Below are 6,000 nucleotides of genomic sequence, written 5' to 3'. Positions count from 1 at the left end.
TAAGAATTTTACACAAGGTATTTTATTTAATTCCTACAACGGTCCTGTAAGGGAGTGCTTTTTGTTTGTTTGTTTTGAGGCAGGGTCTCTGTCGCCCAGGCTAGAGTGCAGTGGCATGATCTCAGCACACTGCAGCCTCTGCTTCCCGGGCTCAAGCAATCCTTCCACCTCAGCCTTGTGAGTAGCTAGGATGGCAGGAGCAGGCCACCATGCCTGGCTAAGGGAGTGCTTTTAATATCCCCATTTTACAAATAAGAAAACTGAAGCTCATAGAAGTTAAGCGACATCTTACAGCTAGTAAGTCATGGTCTGACTATTCTGACCATGTACCCTAAGTGGGTTACAGGAAGGGGATTGTGCAGGCATTGAAGATCAGATACACAGGATAAGCAAAGATCTAACTGAGCATGGGCAGTTAGGAGAGTGTTTATATTACTGGGAGAACGGATGTGGGGTGAGAGAGGACTGAGGAAGGGGATCATGAGTAGAACTAGGAAATGGCCATAATAGAGTTTGAATCCATGACCCTCTAGCAGCAATGTCTGTGCTATAGACCACTATTTAAGAGTAATCAGCCCCCTACTGGAATGTCCTTTCCCTCCATCTCTGCCCACCTGTCAGGATCCAGCTCAAATGCAGCCTTCTCGATAATCAGTGATCATGTGTTCACTGATCCTGTCCCTCTCTAACAGGTAATGGGCTCTCTTGCTGCTACCAGGTGAGAAATATGGGAAAACGTTAGAGTTGGGTGCAATGTAGTGTTGAGAACACTGGGATCAGTTAGCACTGGGCTGGATGTTGTAGAAAGGACCCAGATTTGTACTTGGGGGTTTGCACTTGTTAGGTTGCCAATATTCTGCAAAGTCCGGTGCAAAGAAATAACAAAGTAACTCATACCCATCTCCTGATTGGTCAGAGCAAGCTAAATGCAAACTACAAGTTGAAAACAAATATGGTAAACAACAACAAAGTACTGTACGGCAGCCACCTGGATTGATGCCAGTAACAAATTCTAACAGTACAGCAACCATCCTTTCCAGTCTTTTGCATATCCTTGCCTCCTCCTAGGAAGTTCTTTCCTCCTATCTGTGCCATGGAAATCTTACTCCACTCTTCGACCTCCTCTCTGAAGCCTTTTCTAATTTCATGCTCTCCCACCCCCAACAGAGAGACTCAACAGAGGTGTTACTATTGGATGGGGGACATGGGGAGGCCACACCATTTTTAAGTGGTAGAGGTGGGATGGGAGCCCGGTCTACCTGCAAAATCCATACTCTTTCCATGTAGCATTTTGCTTGTTACCTGGCATTAAGGGCTGTGCACTCTAATTCCACATCAGTTGAGTCTGTGGAATGGGCAGTAAAATACACAGAAGAATGGATAACTATCCAGTGAGCATATGCAATTACAAGATACACTTAAGATCTCTTTCTCATGGCTACGGTCCCTCCCCACTTCATCCCTTTCCCTTTATCTTATAGTTGCTTGGCAGCAGCAATACTCAGAATGTTTTCCTGGGGTTCAGCAAAAACAGAAAAGCTGGACAAGAAAACAATGCTGTACAGGTGGGGGCTGTATAGGTAGAAGAGGTAACTATGGAGGCACCCTCCAGAACCCTTGGTAGGATGTCTTTGTCTAGGCCCAGGTTGAGTATATCCTACCTTTTGGGTGGTGTGCTGCAGGGACTGATCTTCCCAACTCTGACTATCCAAGACAGGAATTATGTCCTCTCCTTCTCCTTATTTTCTTTCTTTCTTTTCTTCTTCTTTTTTGGAACAGGGTCTCTCTGTTGCCCAGGCTGGAGTGCAGTGATGTGATTATAGCTCACTGCAGCTTTGAACTCCTGGCCTCGAGCAATCCTCCCACCTCAGCCTCCCAAGTAGCTGGGACTACAGGCACACACCACCATGCCCACCTAATTTAAAAAAAGAATTGTAGAGATGGAGTCTCACTATGTTGCCCAGGCTGGTCTCGAACTCCTAGCCTCAAGCAATCCTCTCACCTTGGCCTCCCACAGTGTTGGGATTACAGGGATCAGCCACCGCACCCCGCCCAGAGTGACTTCCTAACTCCAAATCTGAATTTCACTTTCAGTACCTACTAGACTAAAACCAGTCCCTTTCCTCTTTCCTGTTGCTCTGTCCATCTCCAAACCCAACCCCATGCCTCCGCATCCCTTTGATGTATTGTCTTGACTCTTCTGGATACTACAAGGTGAAGGTTCTGAATTTACTGAACTGATTATCCGCCCAGGGACTATACCCTCCCACATATGCACTGGCAGAAGAGGAAGCTGTTTGAGAGGAGAGGACCATTATGAAATTAAATAATAGAAGAGGCTTGGGAAACATGCAAGCTCCAGAGTGGAATTCTCTAGCCAGGGTTCTCAACATGTGGTCTATGGACCACCATCCTCAAAATTGCCTAAGGAGCTTGTTAAAAATATAGAATCTCAGGCCCCAAGCCCAGACCTACTGAATCTGCATTTTAACAAGCTCCCTAGTTGATTCCAGTATGCACTAAAGTTAGAGACCCATTTCCTTTATCGGCCTTAACTGCTTAAAGCAGTGGTTCACAGACTTGGTCACACATCAGAATAACATGGTGAGCTCAAGAAAAATATTGGCTCCTGGGTCCCACCCCTAACAATTGTGATTCAATTGGTCTGTGGCGGGCCTAGACATTTGAGAATTTAAAAACTTCCCAGGTAATTTTAATGTGCTGCCATAGTTGTAAACCACTGGTGTAGAGGAAACCCATGAAGCTGCATAGATAAGAGCTCCTCCATCCAAGGCTGTGTTTTCTGTGTGATTGTGTGTACTTGTGTATGTGTGTTCAAAAATGTTAAAATTTCTGCTGGGCCTGAGGTGTAAAGCAACATCTTCTGGGCAGATTTGGGAATTTCATTGGGGGTGACAACAGGCACTCCCAGGAAAAATATGCGGTGTGCTGACTGGTCCATTGAGAGAAATTATCATCTCGCATCACTCATTTGCCCAATCACCCTCAGGGATCGGGGCCACAGGTGCATCCCTGGCATGGATGACCTGGCAGTGCCCACCCTTAGCACTGTGTCATTTGTACCATTAAAGTTGTATCCTCTCTGTTGGGCTCATTTGAGGCTCTCTTAAGATTTGGTGATTAATATAAAGGTGAAGATCCAAAGAGCTGACTTTTGTTTCTATCTGCACTGCCCTCCCCACAAAGAAACAAGATTTGCCTTAAGTAGCCCCCAAGTTCATGGTTTCAGCCACATAAAAGGCTCCAGACCCATTTATGTGTCTCAGCTGTGATTGATGAATAGCCATTCATCCTCCTGTGACTGGAGTTGCTGCTTGTTGTCATACTAGGTAAAGCAATTGTATAAATTACCTCTCACCCAAGTCACAAAATATATTTGCCAAAATGATTTCTTCTAAAATTGTAAAAGTGAAAACAGAGTGCACAGAGAGAAATTGAGTTTGCTCCAAGGAGCTATGAATGCACCATTAAGAAAGCCTCGAAAAGAGATTAGCAATCCATCTAGTGTGTTTGCACATCGTTTAGTGCCATTTTGGGGCATTTCTGAAAATGTCAGTCACAGTGGGGAGGAAGAGGAGGAGGTTCCATTGGCCATTAAGATGATATACCAAGAGGCTGTGGTTATCAGGGCATGCAGTGGGGCAGCGCTTCACCAGCTCTGACCTCAGCTCAGTGAGAATTTCAAAAGCTCCAAAGTTTAATAAAAATCAGTGATTGGATTCCAATGCCAGGGGATTTGATAAAGCATTGTTATAAGCTTCAGGCCATGTTCTCTGAACAAAAAACTGTCTATATTCTTGAATATACCCCCCTACACACACACACACAGACACAACCCCTCACCAAAGAAAACTGACAAATGGACAAACTCATATTTTCTAAGCCAATCTGGGAAAAGATCTCGACTAAATATGGGACATCTTATTTAAGTACTTGCCGAAAAGTCCCACCCTTTAGCAGTCTTAAAACTAAGACAGACTGGGCACAGTGGCTCATTCCTGTAATCTCAACACTTTAGGAGACTGAGGCAGGAGGATCACTTGAGGCCAGGAGTTCCATACCAGCTTGGGCAACATAGTGAGACTCCATCTCCATAAAAAATTTAAAATTATCTGTGCATGGTGGCACATACCTGTAATCCCAGCTACTTATGAAGCCGGGGTGGGAGGGTCACTTGAGCCCAGGAGTTCAAGGCTACAGTGAACCATGATTGCACCATTGCACTCCAGCCTGGGCAACAGAGTGAGCCTGTCTCTAAAACAGGTAAACAAAAAAACCACAAAGATATAATCACGTTGTGACATAGTTACATTTTATATAAAATAATTCTTCTTTAGCAGGCTGTATATCTTCTATAACATTCTCTTTTACTGTTATTAGAAAATTATACTCCCAGCATTACATCTATATGTAATAAGACAGACTACACTTTCTTCCACCTCATTACATCTATATGTAGTAAAACAGACTACACTTTCTTCCACCTCTTGGTGAAAGGAATTTTGTCTACTCGCTATGCTTACCTTGTCCCAAGAGCTGAAAGTCTGGATTCTGGGGCTATTTTCCAAAATGACAGAGGATATCAAAGACCATGCAGAATAGATCAAAGTAAGTGTTCATAATGTAAATGCCTATTTCCTGGAAGAGGCACACTCTGAATGAGACAAGGAGATAAAGCCCTAGAGATCTACCACACCACTGAGAAATGTTGAATGTGCTCATCTGTTTCCTTTTTCTTTTTCTTTTTCCTCAGGGAAAGTGTAAACAAAAGTCCCACTATCAAAAATTATGCAGTCAAGTTTTTCACATTTTGGGAAATTGCAGGGGTCAGCACATCTGAGTGCAATGAATAAGGCTGGCCATGGAAAAACCACCTTTGTGATCATGGTATTTCCACTGCCAGGTAAGTGTCTCAGATGATTCTTAATCCAGAGTTCATTACATTATTTTCTGTTTTGATCAGAATTGGAAAGCCATCATCAGGTTTGAGAGAATCTCTACAACAGTATAATACAAAGTCAATGAGGGAAGGGAGTTGTGTCTGTTTTGTTCACCAGTGTATCTCCTTAGTATAGCTAAGTGTATAGTCCATTCTCATGCTGCTAATAAAGACATACACGAGACTGGGTAATTTGTAAAGGAAAGAGATTTAATGGACTGGCAGTTCAGCATGACTGGAAAGGCCTCAGGAAACTTATAATCATGGTGGAAAGGGGGAAGTAGGCATACCCTTCTTCACATGGCAGCAGGAAGAGAGGTGCCAAGCAAAAGGGAGAAAAGCCCCTTATAAAACCATCAGATCTCGTGAGAACTCACTATCATGAGAACAGCATGGAGGTAACTGCCCCCATGATTCAGTTACCTCCCACCAGGTCCCTCCAATGGCAGGTGGGGATTATGAGAACTACAGTTCAGGATGAGATTTGGGTGGGGAAACAGCCAAACCATATCACTAAGTGTCTGGCAAATAGTAAGTACTCAACAAATATTTTCCAATTGTGTTGAAACTGTAAAACAAACTGAGTTTAAAATCTAGGCAGCCACTGTAACCATACAGTCACCTGTTCCTAAAGTCAATAGAAAAAAGAACAGACTTTCTCCAACTCTATCCTGTGTCCCCTGTCCTTGGCCCCATTTTTTCCTCTACCTGTGCTACAAATCCAGTTGGCATTCATATGGGTTGTGAATAAGAGCTCCACATCCCAGTCCTGAACTGGCCACCATGACAGGGTGGCATAGAGGGGAAGGTACTTACTGGGACAGGACAATTGCTGGCAGAGCAGATGGGAAGGAAGGACAGTCTGTATCCCAGGGCTACTCACAGCTCTGGCAGGCACCATGCTTCTAGCCTCACAAAAGACAACTCCAATAGGCTGATGCACACATGCAGAGGCTTCTCTCCCTCTCTGGCCACCAGCACAAGAGCTTTTCAGTTCCCAGAGCTGTGGAACAATTGGGAAACTCTAGGCAGGATCCACA

Source organism: Mandrillus leucophaeus, unplaced genomic scaffold (genome assembly GCF_000951045.1).
Source record: "Mandrillus leucophaeus isolate KB7577 unplaced genomic scaffold, Mleu.le_1.0 Scaffold339, whole genome shotgun sequence".
Lineage (NCBI taxonomy): Eukaryota > Metazoa > Chordata > Mammalia > Primates > Cercopithecidae > Mandrillus > Mandrillus leucophaeus.
Note: the sequence above shows the minus strand (reverse complement) of the source record.